This window comes from Eleutherodactylus coqui, chromosome 1 (assembly GCF_035609145.1).
Source record: "Eleutherodactylus coqui strain aEleCoq1 chromosome 1, aEleCoq1.hap1, whole genome shotgun sequence".
In the NCBI taxonomy this organism is placed as follows: domain Eukaryota; kingdom Metazoa; phylum Chordata; class Amphibia; order Anura; family Eleutherodactylidae; genus Eleutherodactylus; species Eleutherodactylus coqui.
The window spans coordinates 192,993,758-193,013,994 of NC_089837.1; the positions used below are offsets into that span (position 1 = coordinate 192,993,758).

Sequence of the window (20,237 nt, forward strand, 5' to 3'; positions counted from 1 at the left end):
AACAATTTTTTAGCATTTGCACCGATTTGGAAACTTGACCTCAAATTTTGTAGAAGGATGGAATATGAAGGACAGCAGCAAGTGGTCAGTGTCCTTCTAAGCAGCGCTGCTATGTGGCTTCTGATGCCCCACACCCAGTGGACCCGACAGCCTGAGCACATGTCCTCCTTTACTTTGGCAAAAGGAGCAGCAGCTCAGAGACTCACTGCTCTACATATAAGGGGTACAGCACAGACTTCTACAATGGTTGTCAGGAGAGGCGCGGCAGATACAGGTCCTCAGCTCATTGGTTTGCCTTGACTAATTTAACCCAATGATAGCACCCTGGGGGATGACCTTACCCAATGAGAGAAGGTGGGTCGGACAGGCTGTGTGGGGATAACAAAAGGAGAGGATAGCTCAACTTCCCGACTGTATACTTCTGCTCTAAAGTTTATTTTAGGTGAATCTAGAAGATAACAGTACACTGCCAGCAGAGCTGGTACAGGCTCTAGCTGCTCATGTGAGGTTGTACAAAATGGGACTGTTAGGCCTTGTGCCCCCGGCCATGATGGGCTCCGCAAGTGGAATTCCGCCGCGGAGCCTGTCACGGCACCCCCCCCCCCCCCCAGAGACCCCATACCCCCCTCCGGATCGGCCGCCGGACGTCCCGCATGACACGCCACTTAACGCGCGGATGGAGGTAGGCAGGGAAGTAGTTTCCAGCAGAAGATAGCGTGATGGATGGCTTCCATTAACTGCAATGGAAGCAGTCCGCGCGTACACCCGTGGCAAATAGAACATGCCGTGTGATTTCATGGTGCGGAATCCAGCGGTGGAATTCCGCACCGTGAGCACTGCTCTATTAGGTTCAATAGAACCTAATAGCTGCAGGGCAAAGCGGTGGATTTCCACCGCATAATACGTGGTGGAAATCCGCCCGTGGGAATTAGCCCTTAGAAAGTGAGCAGAAAGAAATGTCAGCATTACGATGGTGCCCGATAAGCATCAGACAGGAGGTGGCACTACATGGAAGAGTATGACATTAAATCAGATAGGGGATGGGGGGGGGGGGGGGTGGAATGGAAAAAAAAACATATATGTTTTCGCCAGAGTGGCCCTTTAAAGAGACTGTCCCCTTAGTTCACTCCAATGCCCTAAAGTAATGAGTGAACAGTATAAGGGACACTGTTCAAACCCGTATCCTTACACACCGTCCTGTTCCCCGGTGTGGTTTGCTAAATGCTGATGCACTAGTGGAATGGTCCTCTCCAGAAGGAAGTAGTTACACGGGTGATAGTCCTGTCCGATTCAGAGACGACAGAACTCATGGGAAAGATCAACCATTTATTTGAATGCGTTCATTAACAGGAGTACTTTTTCCAACTTCATGTCCAATTATTAGATGGGAAAAAATAAATAAATAATGATAGTGCCCATGTAAGGTGCGGGGTCCAGCACATCGGACACACAAATAAGGTTTCCATATGTTGGCCGATGAGATTTGGCCCGACTTTCTCGTTTGTGTGCACATGATCAGTAGTCCACTCAGTACAGAAGACAGGCGGTTTGCTGGTGCACAGCAGGGAAACGGAAGCGTATAAAGTACAGATTTGATCTCATTTAACCCCTTAGTGACTAGCCTATTTTTTGCTTTCAGGACTAAGTGATCTTCATTGTTGCATTGCAAGAGCCAAAACCTATTGACAGTCAGATATGAGGGCTTGCTGCTTTTGGGGGGACAAGTTGTACTTTCTAAATAGCAGCACTCTGGAGTATATTTAATGTGTTTTTATGCTTACCATTCCACCATTGTTTTAAGGTTCACCATTCAGTAAAAATAGCAACTTTATCTGGTTCAGTACAATTACTGTGATAACAAAGTTCATCTTTTTTTAAACACTTTTGCACAAAAAGAAACACCCCCTTTTTTTTTTTTTTTTTTTAAAGAAAGGCAATTGAATCTACATCGCCGCATTCCAAGACCTATAACATTTTAAAGAAGCCATTTGAGGACTTGTTTTTTTGCAGGTACATGTGATTTTTGGATTGCTTTTTATTGCTATTTTTTTTCTTTAGTTTGCCTCCCTGATAAGGCAATTGTGACATTTAAAGTTTTTAGTGTTCACCATGCAAAATAAATATATTTTCATTGTCTGGGTCATTATGATTGTGTCAATACCCATTACCTGTTTTTTATCCATTTAAAAAGTTGTTTTTTTGAGGGGGGGGGGGGGTTGGTTGGGGTGCATTATATTTTTCTTGAACTGTTCCTTTCAGTTAATTTTTTTTTTTTACACAACACAACATTTTTTAGTGCCTCAAGGGGGAAGAGGTGATGATTAATTGCTAGCATAGTACACTGCATTACTTATGTAGAGCACTCTACTAAGCCTTCCACAGCAGCTTAATAAACTTGTGGCATGTAAGGGGTTAAACTGAAGGGTTAAAGTCCATGGGTCAGGTCAGTAAAAAGGCATATTGGTCATCACCAAGGGGTTACAATGGCCACACATTACTTTACTTTATGGGGTAGTCAGAGGCAAGTGCCACCTTTTTATTTGCCATGTGCCAAATAACTTCTAAACACATGTGTTTCATTTATTGAGGAATCTTTAGCATGGGACTCCATAAGAAGAATCCTAGACTGGTAGAGTTGGAAGGGACCTCCAGGGTCATCTGGTCCAACCCCCTGCTCAGTGCAGGATTCACTAAATCATCCCAGACAGATGTCTGTCCAGCCTTTGTTTGAAGACTTCCATTAAAGGAGAACTTACTACCTCCTGTGGTAACCTGTTCCACTCATTGATCACCCTCACTATCTAATATCTAACTTATCTCCCCCCCTTTAAGTTTCATCACATTGCTTCTAATCTTTCCTTGTACAATTGAATAGGGCTGATCCCTCTGCACTGTGACAGCCCTTCAGATATTTGTAGACCGCTATTAAGTCTCTCAGCCTTCTTTTCTAAAAGCTAAATGTTCCCAGATTCATTAACCTTTAAGAGTTAACTTTGTGATGAGTAGGACCCGGCGGTCTGACCCGCTTTGACAAACCTGTACAAGCCCTAACGAAATTCTTAAAGGAACGAGGGTTCACTGTACTTTTATCAGGTTGCTCTGTGCGCCAAATCAGTGTTTCAGAACAGTCCGCCAGTAAACAGGATGAGGGCTACCATTTATGTTACGTCTCCTGGGTCATTAGCTGAACACTAAATCGGCTCCATGGAGATGGCACAAGCACTGATGTTAGCCTGTAGAGACACGCAGCATACAGATGTTCACATACAACCTCTCTACAAGCTTCTAGAGAAATCTCACAAGTAGGCTCCATGTCCACGAACGGAGACGGGTTAGCCCACGATTTTACGCTGTGGGAATCCCGAGGGCTTAACAAAAAATCCCTGCTGGCGATCGCAGAACAACATGCATTATTTCACGGTCGCCGGGAGGTCTCCATAAATACTATATTAATGAAGACTTCACGCCGCAGAATTACACGGTAAAATAGAACATGACGCGATTTTTCCCGCAGCGCAAATCCGCAGCAGAATCGAGCTTGTGGGCACTGAGCAATATAACCTAATAGCAGCTTTCCTCTGCGTGAACCGTGGCAAAAATTCGTCCGTGGGCATTAGCCACACTGTGCAATCTATCTACAGGAACTGGTCATGTCCTCACCACACAATACAGCTGGTCTAGCCCTGTAAGATACAACAGCACACCAGGTTATTCTAGTGGAAACCTGCCATGGGATTCAATGGAAACATCCTCATTAAATACCAGAAAATGTGCAAGAACAGGAACCCAGAGGAGTTTTAGCAAGGTTAACATTGGTTAAGTCTTCCTCTAATCCATCTATATCCTCTATCAAGACTACTGCTAAGGGCTCAAAGCAGCGTCTCTTCAAGTAGTCTGGGAATCCATTACTCCGACTCCAATTACTGCATTATACTCAATCCATTTACACAGTGCAAGCAATTCCCTCATGTGGGCAACAGCAGCGTGCCAAGAGCGGCCCACGGAGAGTCACATCCTACGTACAGACTGCTGCCAGAGCCGGAAGAGTTTAGGCCGTTCCACCTTGTTATATTCTTAGTATGCTTGCTACATAAAGGATCTGTACATGTCTATATAAATAGATGGTAGTTATGCTGATCTGGATCATTTACCATGTAGAAAAAAAAATTAGATATCTTAAACCCCCCTTTTTCACTTTTGTTTTCTCCTCCCAGCTTCCAAAAAATAAAAAAAATCCTAACTTTTTCTGCTGACAGCCAACTGCCATTTTTGTTGCAGGCAGAGATGTGATTTTCAATGCCACCATCTTCTGACCAATGTCACATTTATTTCTCCATTGATGGGTCTGTGTGAACGCTTGTTTTTTGCAGGATGATGTGTTTCTGTACCATTTGAGGATCCTCATGACCATTTGATCACTTTTCGTACATATTTTTCTTGGAGATTGGGTGACCCCCCCAAAAATATTTTGGAATCTTTTTCTGATGACATTCAGTGTGAATTATTTTATTAGATTGGTATTACAGCATGTCTAAAAGTACAAATAGGTTTCTGGTTTAGGTTTAAAAAAACGGCAAAATGGAGGTTTGTAAACTTTTTTTTTTTTTAAATAATTATGCATTAATTCAATTCTCTGATGAGTACTAAAGCAAAAAAGGTGAATTGCTCCAGTCTCTGGATACTGTACATCCCTGGTTCACAGACTGTCCACCCTTGGACTAGTTTTAGTCATCACTGCAGCATACTGGACCACTACACAAGACCTTTGAAAATGCTCTGCCCCAGTCACCACAATTTGGCCCTTGTCCAAGTCGCTCAAATTCTTAGGTTGTGCTCACACAGGTGGATACCCATTACGGAATCATAGAATCTGGCCTGTGACCGTGCTAACAGACCCCGCTGCTTCCCTGTGTTGACTCCTCTTCTTCTGGGTTCTCTGTACTGCGGATGGTCCACATTGCTCGCCGTTGGATATGCGCAGTACAGATTTTTTTCTTTCAAAATCTCCTGCATTTACCATGGAACCCGCAGCTTGTCTGTCATTTGCGGCCGGCCCACAGGTTGAATAGCTTCCATGGAAGCAGTCCATGTGGAAACTCACTGAAATGGAGCATGCTGCAATTTGTTTTCCGGACCATAAAGGTCCACAAATTAAATCTGCATGCTTTAATACAGTTACGGACTTCCATATTTCCCTATGGGCGGCTTGAACTGCGGATCATCTGCGCAGATGCCCCATGCAAATTCTACAATTCTAATACTGGTGAGGACGTTGGCCCTTACTTTTAAAGTCGATGTGTTGAAAGCAGGAAAAATATTCAAGAACTAAATATTTACTTGCTGCCCAATATCTCCCACACTTTATTTTGTTACCTGTCAGTGTTATTCACACCACTCAATGGTTTTAATGTTATGCATGATCAGCATATGTAACACTAACTGATATACCTGGCTTCACCCGAGTTATTTTGGTCCAGGTGGTTACTTGTTCGCACAGAACATTTTCTAAAGTCATGGTTACTTCAGAGGAACCGAGAAATAAAATGTGTACACAAAGAAACAGATATTTTTGGTATAACTTACCGTAAAATCTCTTTCTCGTCGCGTTCATTGGGGGCCACAGCCTAGACCATGGGATATAGCCACTGCCCTAGGAGGCGACACTAAGCAAAAAAGTGTTAGCTCCTCCCCCCTGGCTATATCCCCCCTGCAGGCACTCAGCTAATTAGTCTGTCTGCAAGCAGTAGGAAGCCAGTGGGAGTAAAATTATACATATTATGTTTTATACATACCAAAATACATATTTTTGGCGTAATTTTCTGCTAAAAAAAATGACCGAAGAACAGAAAGTTCCAGCAACCGCTTAAACAAACAAGGGGTGGGTGCGGTGGCCCCCAATGAACGCGACGAGAAAGATTTTACGGTAAGTTATATCAAAAATATCTGTTTCTCGTCCGTATCATTGGGGGGGCCACAGCTAGACCATGGGATGTCCACAAGCAGTCCCGAAAACAATATATTGGGTGGGCATTCAAAGTTCGGCCGTGCGGTCAAGCGACCGCCGCCTGCAAGATCTTCCGGCCAAGAGCGGCGTCAGATGATGCGGCTATGTGGACCTTGTAAAACTTTGAGAACGTATGTAAAGAAGTCCAGGTGGCTGCCTTACACACCTGAAGGGCTGAGGCTCCGTGACGGACTGCCCAGGAAGCCCCTACCGCCCGTGTGGAGTGGGCCGTAACCCGAAATGGCGGCGAGCGTCCTGAGGCGCGATACGCTTCTGTTATCAGGGACCTTATCCATTTCGATAGGGTGACTTTTGAGGCTGCCAAGCCCCTTCGGGTCCCCTCCGGAATAACGAAGAGGGTGTCGGTCTTACGAAATTCCTTTGTTCTTTTCACATAGATCCTCAGCGCCCTTACTACGTCCAGGTGATGCAGCATTTTTTCCTTTTTGTGTACTGGTGCTGGACAAAAAGAAGGCAAGAAAATTTCTTCATTAATGTGAAACTCGAGACTACTTTTGGTAGAAACTCGGGTGATGGTCTTAGTACTGCTTTGTCCTGGTGGAAGGTCATATATGGCGTCTGTATAGACAAGGCCGCCAGCTCCGAGACCGTACGGATTGACGTGATAGCGACGAGGAATACCACCTTCCAGGTCAGTAGTCGCATAGAAATCTCCTTCAGCGGCTCAAACGGCTGGTCCATCATAGTGTCCAACACGAGATTAAGATCCCAAGTTTGGACCAGGGGTTTAAACGGGGGTGTCGTATGGGATGGAATGTACGTACAGCCATCCTATTTGCGATTGGCTTTTGAAACAGTACCGTTAGTGCCGAGACCTGTCCCCTTAACGAGCCTACCCTTAACCCTACTTCGAGGCCCGATTGTAGGAATGCAAGAATTCTGGCCACCGAAAATTGCATCGGTTGTACCCGCCTCTCCTCACACCAGGTGAAGAAGCGCTTCCAGACTCTATAATAAATCGCCGACGAGGCTGGTTTCCTGGCCCGTATCATTGTCTGAATGACCTTCTCTGAATAACCTTTTTTTCTCAACACCTCGGTCTCAACGGCCAGGCCGTCAAATGTAGAGACCTGGAATCCGGGTGTAGAAAAGGCCCCTGGGATAGCAGGTCTCTTTGGTCCGGAAGGTGCCACGGTGTGTCGGACAGCATTTCTATGATGGTCGCGTACCAGCTTCTTCTTGGCCAGTCTGGCGCTATTAATATCGCTGGTCGCCCTTCCTGCTTGATTTTCCCTAGGATCCTCGGTATGAGAGGGATTAGCGGAAATACGTATAGAAGTTTGTATTCCCCCCACGGAATGGTCAGTGCGTCTGTTGCCGCTGCTTGTGGATCCCGCGCTCGGGTCACAAATAGGCGCACTTTGTAGTTTAGTCGGGACGCCATGAGGTCCACGTCTGGTGTGCCCCATTTCAGGCATATCGTCCGAAAAACTTCTGGGTGCAGCCCCCATTCGCCGGGATCTACTCTTTCCCAGCTTAGGTAATCCGCCACCCAGTTTTCTACTCCGGGAATGTAGACTGCGGATATCGAGCTCAGATGCTTCTCCGCCCACGTTAGTATGTATGCTACCTCGCTCATTACTGACGCGCTCCGTGTGCCTCCTTGCCGGTTGATATAGGCCACCGCTGTGGTGTTGTCCGTCTGGATGCGTACATTTTTCCTCTTGAGGCTGGACCCGAAGTGTCGGAGAGTCCGGTAGATGGCCCGCAATTCTAGGATGTTTATATGCAGCCTTGTTTCTCTTGAGACCAAACTCCTTGAACAGACTGGTCCCCCAGTGTTCCGCCCCAACCCGAAAGGCTGGCGTCTGTCGTCAACACTATCCATCGACTTGGGCCCAAAGGCTGTCCCGCCTGAAGCCTCCCAGGTTTCAGCCACCACTTCAGCGCCCCTTGGACTTGAGGGGTTATCCGGATTCGCTGTTCCAGGGTCAGTCGGGACCCGTTCTAGCGTGACTATCAGGTGTTGTAGTCTCCTTGACCGGAACTGGGCGAAGGGGACCGCCTCGAATGCTGCCACCATCTGGCCCAGGATAGCCATGCAGCGTCTGATGGTTAGCGGTTTCCCTTGCATTAGGGACCGGATACCCTGCAGGAGCTTGTCTACCTTTGCTTGAGGTAGTAGGACCCGGTGCTGGCTGGTTTCGAATATCATGCCTAAAAACTCCAAGCATTGTGTTGGTATTAGGCATGACTTCTCGCGGTTCACTATCCAGCCGAATTCTTCTACAGTTTTCATTGTGACGCGTAGACTTCTAATGTTGCCGTCCCGCGACGGTGCTTTTATTAGTACATCGTCCAGGTATGGAATGGCCGATATACCCTCCGCATGGAGTAGCGCCATCACTGCTGCTAGTACCTTTGTAAACACTCTTGGAGAAGTAGACAGGCCGAATGGTAGCGCCGTAAATTGAAAATGCCTTCCCCGTGTCTCGAAACAAAGGAATTTTTGATGTGTTTCCCGAAACGGGATATGGAGACAAGCGTCCTTGATATCTATCGAGGACAGGAATTCCCCCGGCTGCATGGAGGTTATCACGGACTTGATTGACTCCATCCGGAAAGGTTTTGTTCTGATGAATTGATTCAACCTCCTTAAATCCAGAACCGGCCTCACTCTGCCGTCCTTCTTGGGTACAAGAAAGAGATTCGAATAGAACCCTTGCCTCTCCTGTGCCCCCGGCACTGGTTTCACAACCCCTTGTGCCAGGAGATTCTGCACTGCCTGCTGTAGGTCGGCTACTCCTTCCGGGGTGGTAGGCACTCTGGACCTGCAGAACGAATTCCGTGGGAGAGTCGTGAATTTGATTGCGTACCCGGATGTCACAATCTCCTGTACCCACTTGTCGCTCACGCGCCTCCCCCATGTCTCCCAAAATTGGGAGAGCCTGCCCCCCACTCTGGTGACACTGGGTGGGGGCAGTGTCTCATGCCGCCCTCTTCGATCCCGCCGTTTTGGATGTTCTGGGTCGGGATCGCCACGCTTGTCTTGTTTTGAAAGAGGGACCCTTCTTTGCGTCCGTCGGGGTTCTCGTAGGTTGGGACCACTGCCCTGACCCTGGGCGGGACGAAAAACGCCGAAAAGGACCTAAAAAATGGTTTCCTTTTTAATGGGACCTTCTCCTTTCTTGCCGGCATTTGTGGTAATGACGTGCTCTTGCTGCCTGTGGCGTCTTATCATGTCATCTAGTTTAGGTCCAAATAGCCTGTTTCCTTCGAATGGCAACTTTATTAGAGCCATCTTGGATGCTGTATCGGCTGACCAGCTCTTCAGCCAGAGAGTTCTCCTTGCCGCGACCGATGCAGCTGACGTCCGAGCCACGAACTTGGCTGCGTCTAGTTCCGCTGCGCATACAAACTTGTTTGCCTGTATGACATTGTCTGTTAGTTCGAGCAACTCACTCGGTGGAGCGCCTGCTACAATGTCTCTCCGTAGCTGTTTGGCCCAGGCTATGGACACCTTACTGACCCATGCGGCCGCAAAAATCGGCTGCAAGGCAGTGCCTGTGGCTTGAAACACTGTTTTCGCCAATGTATCCAGCTTCCTGTCTTGAGGATTAGCCAGAGTTGCTACTTCGGCTGTTGGCAATGCTGTGCTTCTAGATAGTCGAGACACTGGCGGGTCGACTACCGGAGGTACCGCCCAACCCTTTTTCAGACCCCCTGGGAATGGGTATGTAATTTCCCAAGTTTTCCCGGGTTGCCTAAATTTTTTGTCCGGATTCTGCCATTCTTTGTTAAGGACCTCAGAAAAATCCTGATGGTCTGGGAAGACCTGTCGTGATCTCTTCTGCCGTCTAAACGGATATTACCAGGCTGTCCATTAGACTGGCTAGGCGCGACACCTGTTCCTCGTCTAGCTCCGAAGCCGAGGAGCCTGCAGAGTGGTCGTAGTCTTCAGACCCACTGCTCTCGCCTGCCGTTTGGGCCGTGTCCTGAGACGCCAGTGAGCACGATGCTCGAGGGGAATCATGGCGAGCCCGAGCCGGTCTCGCAGAGTACCGCGACCGTGAAGAATGCCTTCATCTGTGGTAAGTATGCACGGACTCCCTGGACCCATGAGAGCCATGAAAGTCTCTGGATCGTCTGGACTTGGAAGGTCTAGACGACCTCCTGGTGTGGCGCGATCTACGGGGAGTGTCCTCGCTGCTAGGGGACCTCCTTTTGCGTGCCCTCCCTCGTGCATATTCCGAGGAGGACGCGTCTGAGCTGGGCTCTAACCGGCGTAAAATCGCCGCAGAGGATGTGGCCAAACCAGAAACGGCAGCGGCCAGGGACCTTGCCCATTGGGGTTCGGGCCCTGGCTCCACAGGGGCGGCGGGGGGCACTGGGGTCCCTGGAATTGCGCGTGTCGTGGCACATCTAGCGCAGCGCGGGGGGGGGGGGGGGTCGACTTGACCGCAAGCAAACTTAACGCTGCAGGTAGTGCAAGCGTAATGCTTCACCCTCCCCTTGGCCGGGCTGGAACCCTCTGATCTAGGGTCAGACATGGCAAATGAAAACAATCTCCAGGTAGCGGGGAAGCTGCTTACTGTTACAGGAGTACCTGCAGGGGGGACAGGGGAGGGTGAGGGGAAAACACCGCGAAGTGCTGCCTTGGGCAGGGCTTACCCGGTCGAGCAGCTGTTTTGCGGTTCCCCCGGTCCAGCTGAAGCCTCTGGTCCTGACGCTTGGATGCTGTCGGGAGTCGACATGGGTCCACCACACGGCCTCGCAGCGTTGGTGACCCGGCAGGTGTTGTGGCAGGGACTGCTGCGGCGTTGTTACGGCTACTGGTGCCCGAGACAGGAGGTGCTGCTGCTGTCCGGGTGCTTTTTTCTATAGCAGAAGAAAAACTGCAGGGCTGGATGGCTGCTGTGTGCTCTGAGAGCTGCGCAGTGCTGGGCTCAGAAGTGCAGGCAGGACGAGGTGTCTAGCTGCTGAGAGCGGCCAGTCCTCTATCTGGCTGCCCCTTTTAAACTTGCCACGGTCGGAGGGGGCGTGGCCTGCCCTGGAAGCACGTCCGCGACCCCGCTGAGACGACGGCGCTCCGCCCCCCTGGAGCGCCGTGCCCGGAAGTGGCCTGCCGGCCGGCGCCCCGGCGTCCTGCCTCGCTTCTGCCCCTGTCTGGGAGAGCTGCTGCCGCTGCTGTCCTGTGCTGCATAAGGTACCCTGCGTTGCCAGGAATGCTGCCGCCGCTGCCGTCAGTATGGAGTCCCCAACGGGGTATCTTGTCCAAGTTCTGGGGGCCACAGCCTGTCCACGCGTCGCCTGTCCAGCAGTGCTGCCCCCTATGCGTCACCGTCAGACAGTGTGCTACTCCAGGGAGGGGGAGCCCTATGGCTGGCGGGTATCCGACTCAGATGCGCGTTGCATGGTCGGGCCCCTTTTTCTTCGCTGGGTGAGACGCCGCAGTAGTGGTGGAGACACCCCCTGCCTGTGTCTCCCCGGGAGGCCAGTAGAGCCAGGGAAAAGCCCCGACTCCCTGGATTCCCGCGAATAGCCACGTCTGCCTCCTAGCAGACACTAAGCTAAAGACTAATTAGCTGAGTGCCTGCAGGGGGGATATAGCCAGGGGGGAGGAGCTAACACTTTTTTGTTTAGTGTCGCCTCCTAGGGCAGTGGCTATATCCCATGGTCTAGGCTGTGGCCCCCAATGATACGGACGAGAAATTAAGATTCTCCTCAGACTGCATGTACTGATGTCCCTCTGCAGAATGTGCCTCCCCCCACACTCCCCTACATTTTACTCATAAAGGTACCCTTTTTATTCAAATTTAACCCTAGACTGAAGGTTGCAGCCTCTTCTTAGCCTTAAAAGGCATGCTCCATCCCTCAGTCCATGGCCACTTCCTTTTGTACTTTACAGCCTTTCAGTATATGCACATAGAGGTGAGGTAGATTCTCCTCAGTATAAACACTCACAGGTGAGGTAGATTCTCTTCAGTATACACACATAGGGGTTCAGTTATATTCTCAGTATATGCATAGATGGTTGATCGGGCTTTTGCACTTTACATATATATGACAGAATGTTGACAAATGGGCAACCCCTGTGCAAAAGGACAAGTGCTAAGAAAGCCCTGAGGATAATTTCATTATGCATTATAAGCTCATTGGTATACCAAACTGTCCTGTTATTTTAAGCGTAAATGCCCCACATATTACACTTAAAATACAGTACACTTACATCGGAAAGTCATTGTCTGGTCAAATTAATTTGGATTTCTGTTGCACTATGCTGGAGGGAGGGTCAGACTGGTACAAGCAGCATGAATCGATGAACCCTTCTTGATAGCTGTTAAGATTGCTTTATGTAGTTGCTGCAAATTGGATGAACCTCCTAATGTGATCTTGTCTGCCCGTGCCAGCATTCCTGCTGCACAACTCTAGCACCTAGTTGAATATATGTAGAGATGAGCGAATATACTCGTTTCGAGTAATTACTCGATCGAGCACCGCGATTTCGAGTACTTCCGTACTCGGGTGAAAAGATTCGGGGGGAGCCCCCTCTCTCTCCCTCTCCCCCCCACTCCCCGCTGCAACCCCCCCACATCTTTTCACCCGAGTACGGAAGTACTCGAAAATCGCGGCGCTCAGGCGAAAAAGGGGCATGACCGAGTAGGTTCGCTCATCCATCTATCTATCTATCGACGAAAGCCCTCACTGACTCACTCGCCAAAAGTTCTCCAACTTCCCGATGTCGTAGAAACATGAAATTTGGCACACGCATAGATTATCTCCAAATGAGGAAAAGTAATTGGGTCCCAACTCGATTATTCAATTCTAGCGCAAAAGAATTAGCGTCCAAATTTTACGTACGTAATCTAAATCTGTCACTTTCCAATGTCATAGAAACTTAAAATTTGGCCCGAGCATTGATTATGTCATAAATGGGAAAAGTTAATTGGTCCCAACACGATTATTCAATTCTATGCGCAAAAGAATTAGCGTCCAAATTTTACGTACGGAATCTAATTTTATCACTTTCCTGTATCATAGAAACGTGAAATTTGGCATGAGCATTGATTATGTCATAAATAGGAAAAGCTAATGGGTCCCAACTCGATTATTCAATTCTAGCGCAAAAGAATTGGCGTCCAAATTTTACGTACATAATCTAAATCTCACTTCCCAATGTGATAGAAACATGAAATTTGGCACGTGCATTATGTCATAAAAAGGAAAAGTTAATAGGTCCCAACTCGATTGTTCAATTCTATGCGCAAAAGAATTAGCGTCCAAATTTTACCTACGGAATCTAATTTTATCACTTTCCTGTGTCATAGAAACGTGAAATTTGGCACGAGCATTGATTATGTCATAAATAGGAAAAGTTCATAGGTCCCAACTCGATTATTCAATTCTAGCGCAAAAGAATTGGCGTCGAAATTTTACGTACGGAATGTAATTTTTTCACTTTCCGGTGTCATAGAAACGGGAAATTTGCCACGAGCATTGAATATGTCATAAATAGGAAAAGCTAATGGGTCCCAACTCCATTATTCAATTCTATGCGCAAAAGAATTAGCGTCCAAATTTTACGTGCGGTGTCTAAATTTTATGTACGTAATCAAATTCTCTCACTTCCTGATGTCATTTTATATGAAGGAAACGTCGCATGGTTACCTCCCTGTGGTGTTTCCCGGGTAACGCAGAGAACTATGCAAAATGGTGAACATATGTTTTTCCGGTATCTCTAAAGTAACCACGACTTCATAAGATTTTCCGTGTGAACACCAGATAAACACCAGTACCAAATTAAAGGGGTTGTCCCGCGCCGAAACGTTTTTTTTTTTTTTTCAACAGCCCCCCCCCCCCCCCCCCCCCCCCCCCCGTTCGGCGCGAGACAAACCCGATGCAGGGACCTAAAAAAATCCGCACAGCGCTTACCTGAATCCCCGCGCTCCGGTTACTTCTTACTTACCGGTTGAAGATGGCCGCCGGGATCTTCTCCCTCGGTGGACCACAGGGCTTCTGTGCAGTCCATTGCCGATTCCAGCCTCCTGATTGGCTGGAATCGGCACGTGACGGGGCGGGGCTACCAGGAGCCGCTCTCAGGCACGAGTGGCCCCATTGAGAAAAGAAGAAGACCCGGACTGCGCAAGCGCGTCTAATCTGGAGATTAGACGCTGAAAATTAGACGGCACCATGGAGACGAGGACGCCAGCAACGGAACAGGTAAGTGAATAACTTTTGATAACTTCTGTATGGCTCATAATTAATGCACAATGTACATTACAAAGTGCATTAATATGGCCATACAGAAGTGTATAGACCCACTTGCTTTCGCGGGACAACCCCTTTAACTCGGCCGAAGCCGGGTATATCAGCTAGTCTCTAAATATATGCCATGATGAATTGCTGCAGTTCTGAAGGCCAAAAGGAGGTCAAACGTTCTACTAGATGCAGGTCTCAAATAAATCTTTGGTTTTACATAGATCTTATGTTTCTACATAGGTCTGACAAGAAAGTGACAAATTCAGCTCTGCTACATCTGTCTATGCACCATGCTTCCCATTCACCTGCTTATAGATGTCCACTGCTTGGATCAATAACCTGCACTTATATGTTAAAAAGAGCTATACATGATTAAAGAACAAAATGAGCCAGTTGTCCCCCACGTACGCAGATTATCCTGGAATTACATGAACACTGTAAGGTTTCTGTAATTGTTTAAGCAATCATGCAAGCCTTTTATGAGAAGTGAATAGAAAGATCTCACTGGCAGCATGTAGGCTGCTGAAGTGCAAATATTGTACTAGGAAGCAATTTCATGAATGAGAACTAATTTATAATTTCACAGTCATTGCATTCATAGGCACACGGTCACCATGAGCCTCCTGGTTGGCAAACACCACCCACGGGACAAGTACTCAGTTAGGGTCCATTGACCACCACTTCAGGGGTTCACAAAAGGTGCCCCTCTCTGCTGCTGCAAATACATTCTTGAATTCCAAAACATTGTTGCTATGTCCACATGTACCCGCTTGCTTACTGTGGGAGGTTACAGGATACAACAGCCACTGACAAAATGTGGTTGAAAGCTGATAAGCTTAATAAGATTGCGGAAGTGCAATCCAGGTGTCATGGCAGCTTGGGGACTTCTGATGGTCCCTAGAGCTGCCATAACTGTTTGCCAGTTCAAGACTTGTCTGTGGAATGTCTTTAATAGGCAGGCTGTTAAAATATAGTATAATGCAATACCATGGTATTGCATCATACTATATTAGCTCAGACGCAAGTTCCCTAAGGGGACTAATCATATGATGTAAAAAAAAAAAAAAAAAGATTTTTACTTAAGTTTTAATTGCAAAAAAAAAAAAGTTATGACACCCATAAAAGGTCCAGTTTATTAAAATCTATTTAAGGATGGCTTCACAGACATATTTGCACACGCAAATCGTGAAACACTGCGTAATTGCACTGGAAAAGACATCTGGAACTAATTAGTCTTCAATCTGTGTTTGTTTGCCATGCGCAAATTAACATGCACTACGGGCAGAAAACCTGCAGCAAAATACACCGATATATGCACAATAGAGCCTCGTTCATAATGCATAAACGGTTGTGCTGAGGCACACACAATAACTCCTTCAAAAGAAAGAAAAGAAACATGGCAGAATTAGGCTTTTTTGCTCACTCCGTGTGCAAAAAAATATTTGATAAAAAGATACCAAAATAAAAAGTCTCCTCTTTACCAAAAATGTACCTCTACAAAAGTACAAGTTGCAATGCAAGAAATGAGACTTCACACCGCCCCATTAACCCCTTGAGTGGCACACCCGGAAATTTTCCGGGACGAGCTCCACTGCCCATAGGGATATAGCCAGCTTTCCGGGCTATGTTTCACTATGTGACCTGCAGAGCACAATGCCACAAGCTGTGACAATGCTATGCCCGCAAAGTCCCACACAGAACTGCACTGCTGCACGGCTTTGTTTACAGTTTGCCACGGAGACCATCGGCTTGTTAGAAGCCGGCCAATGGTCTCTGTGGCAGGGAGAGCTGGTGCTTGGCTGTCAGAGGATAGCCGGGCACCAGCTCTTACAGCAGAAATAGGAGTTTAAAAAAAAACCAAAAAAACAGAACACCTTTCTCCCTTTACTTTGTAAAAAATTAACAACATAATTACACATGTTGTATCCCTGCGTTGTAATGACCCAGAGAAGGAAGTTAGTACACTTAACCCCTTAATGATGCAAACCCCATTGAAAAAATCATAACTCCTTTATTCATTGATGTCGCTGTATGAGGGCTTGTTTTTTGTGGAACAAGTTGTATTTTTTAATATCATTTAAAAGGTACCATATAATGTACTGAAAAACTACAACAAAATTTTAAGTGGAGTAAAATGGGGAAAAAAAAACAAAAAAAAAACATTCCGCCATCTTTTAATGCGTTTTGTTTCTACAGCACACAAACTGCAACATAAACAACATGATAACTTTATTCTACGGGTCGGTACGATTACTACGATACCAAACTTGTATAGTTTTTTTTGCTGTAGTACTTGTATTTTTTTCAAAAACATTTAATAGTCTAAAATTATTTTCTGCTGCATCTTCTGCACGCAATAACTTTTATTTTTCCATCGACGTACTTGAGCAAGGGCTCATTATTTGCAAGATGTCCTGTATTTTACGTTCGTACTAATTCGAAATACATTCGACTTTTTGATAGCTTTTTATTGCATTTTTTTCTGGGAGACAGGGTGACTGAAAAAGTGAATTTCTGGCGCTCTTTATTTTTTCGGACTACGTTCACCGCACGGGGTAAATAATGCACTACTTTGATAGATTGGGCTTTTACGGACTCGGCGATACCAAATATGTATTTTTCTTTTATGATTTAAATTTTATTATAGATATGGCAAAAGGAGGATGATTTAAACTTACGCCTTTTTTTCACAATAAATAAAAAGTTATTGATCTTATTTTTACTTTTTTTTTTTTTTTTTTTTTTTTTTTAAAGCGCCCCTAGGGGACAACAACTGGTGATTCTTTGATCGCTCCCGTAATGCTGAACGATTGCAGTTATTGCCCGCAGGTGTCAGCTGTAATACAGCTGATGCCGCGCTGTATGAAGAGAGGTCGCACCGCAATCTCCCTTCATACATACCCCAACTCTGCAGGACGTAACTGTACATCCTGGAACAGGAAGAGGCTAATCTGCAGAGTGCAGCGCATGGATAAAAATTAAATTAAGGCCTCCTTCCCACGAACGGATTTCCGCCGCGTAATTCGCGGTGGAAATCCGTTGCGCTGCTCGCAGCTATCAGGTTCTATTGAACCTAATAGCTCCATGCTCACGGTGCGGAATTCCACGGTGGAATTCCGCACCGTTAATTCACCTGTCCTCACCCGATGGGCGTGTCACATGACGCGGCGGAGGTGGGCGGGGAAGCGTCATGCGGGAGTGAGGATGCCGGATCCGCAGGTAAGTATGGGATCTCCTGGGGGGCGCCGTGACGGGCTCTGCCGCGGAATTTCACGGCGGAGCCCGTCACGGCAGTGTGCAGCCGGCCTAAAATGTGGCAAAAAAATAGCTAATTTAGCCTCTCTCACTATACAAAAAACAGAATAGAAAGTGATCGAAATTCTGCACAGATCAATAAACGGTACTAATAAAAAGTACAACTCATCCCGCAGAGTAAAAACCCTTACACAGCTCCATTGATTTAAAAAAATTAGAATGGTAAGGGGCCTCGAATGCAGCAAAAAAAACAAAACATATACATAAAAATTTTTTTTTTTTAACTTTGAAAAAGTTGCGAAAAAGAAAAAACTATTATAATTTAGTATTGGCATAATCGTACTGGCCTGTAGAATGACTTTAATATATTTATACTGCTCAGAGAATGCAGTGAAAAATAAAAATAAAAAACATGCCAAAATGGAGACCGGATGAAAAAGCGATCAAAATTTTACATGTTCCTAAAAATTAGATAAATGAAAACTGGAAATCATCCTGCAAAAAACACGGCCTTCTAGAGCTCTGACAATGGAAAAAATAAAATTAATACGGCTCTTGGAATGTGGCGACACAGAGGCAAACTTTTAAGAAAAACAATGTTTTAAATGTACAAAAATAGCGAAACATGAAAAAAAACTGTATAAACTTGGTATCGCCGGGATCATGTTGACTCAGAGAATAATGTTGTCATGTTATTTATTTTGCATGCTGTACCCTGTAAAAATGAAATACAAAAAAAAAAAAAAAAAAAAAAAAGGCAGAATTTTTTTTCCCCTAATCTCCCTACAAATTTTTTACAAAAGTTATGCAATACAGTATATGTACCCAAAAATGATGCCATCAAAAAGTACAACCTGTCCCGGAAAAAAAACAAGCCCTCATCTGGCTGTGTCAATGGAAAAAATGAAAAAAGTTATGGTTCTTGGAACGCACTGCAAAATTAGTTGAAATTAAATGATTAGACCATTTAAAAAACCTGCCCTGGTTGGTCTGACAAGGGGGTAAGAAACCCGACACTCAAGGGGTTAATAGAAAAATAAAATTACACTTTGTTGCCATCCTTTCAACCCGTATTATTAGGGGGGGCGGGGGGGGGGGGGGGGGGGAGTAAAAAAAGTTCTCTATAAAAACAAAAAACACTTTGGTATCGCTGTGTGAATACTGACCCAAAGAATAAAGACAAGGTGTCTGTATCTTTGACTGCACCATGAATGCCAGAAAATACCTCAACCCTCCCTCCAAAAGGGCAATTTTTTTCCCCCAACACCTTGCCCTAGAAATTTTTAAAGAGACTTCCACTACATTATATGGTACCATTAAAAAAACACAACTTGTACAGTAAAAACAAGCCCTCGTGTAGTTACAGGTCACCTGAGGATAAAAAATCTTAGATGTTTTGGTTTTTTTATTGTGGGAATACCAGAATGTGATCTGTATGCAGGTGTATCAATGATCCTTGGTCATGAAAGGGTTAAAGAGCTCATCAAGAGTCATTTTATGATAAAACCCAGTTCCTCATGCAGTAACATAACGAACCAGCATATACTCCCCTCTCCCTGCAGTATCCCGGTGTTTACAGGCTGCAGTCCAGCCAATGACAGAGCTCAGCGATGGATGGCAGAGTTGCATCATTGGCTGCAGCAGCCTGTGACAATCTGTAAACATGACGTCACAGGGGAGACCCGGAGAGGCGGTGCAGGAGACAATGGAGGGAGGCAAGTTATGTTACAGCATAGGGAAGGGAGGTTATAGCAAAATAAAAACAGGCAACCCCATTAACCCTGCAAGCAGCTTGATCAGTGCCAGGCCAACATGGACATTTGAGCCCAGTACATGGGTCTGTTCAGACGCAGTGTAAACATTGTAGATTTTCCGGAGCATTGGCAATGCATTGGTTCAAATCTGCACCATTGGTGATCTGCAGCAGATCCGGCAGAGACGTCGTGCATCTCCTACCAAAATGAGTCGGATGGAACTTATGTAACAGAGTATGTTGCTCCAACGCTGCAAATCCATGGCAAAAAAAACAAAAACGCATCAAAGTCTTAACTCAACGGTATAGATTTTGATGCACAGTTGCACCACAATCTATTACTGTGTTTCCCCTAAAATAAGACAGTGTCTTATATTAATTTTTGTTCAAAAAGGTTAACTTTTTAACATGTATAGCTGCCTGGACACTATATAAATTGACTTTTAAATTAACTGTTAGCAGGGCTTATATTTCAAGCATTCTCAAAAAGCCTGAAAAATCATTTTGCATCCTCAAAAATTCTGGAAAAGCATGCTATGTCTCATTTTCAGGGAAACAGGGTATGTATGAACGTACTGTAAAATGGTACTCTTATCCACACTCTTCTAGTTTGGCAAAACAAGGCCTCATGTCCATAGGCGTGTCTGTAAAGCACCAAGGATCTCCCCACATTGGTCTAGCAGTGTTTGTAAATATCGTCCCAGCCGGTAGAGACCGCGCATGTGAATTGCGCGTACCGTAGTGGGGATGCGTATGAATTCACACACACACACACACACACACACACACACACACACACACGTATGGACAGCATTTGCATACATTTCCCATATAGTTACAATTTACTTCTAGTGCGCGTTTACACACTCATGTGCATGGAGCAATTAAGGGCCATTTACTTTCATTGACTCCATTCACCATGTATTACATGGAATAAATTCCTCCAAAAACGCCATGTTTTTTCACCATTTGCAGATCTTCTCTCATACCAATCACCTTTCCTTT

At 46.0% G+C, this 20,237-nt stretch overlaps 1 protein-coding gene across 1 annotated transcript in view; it reads right to left on the minus strand.

Annotated features, from left to right (window-relative positions):
• The window catches only part of SNAP91 (synaptosome associated protein 91), a 105,660-nt gene that overhangs the window by 64,633 nt on the left and 20,790 nt on the right, over positions 1-20,237 (minus strand). The gene's annotated exons all lie outside the window — the stretch shown is intronic.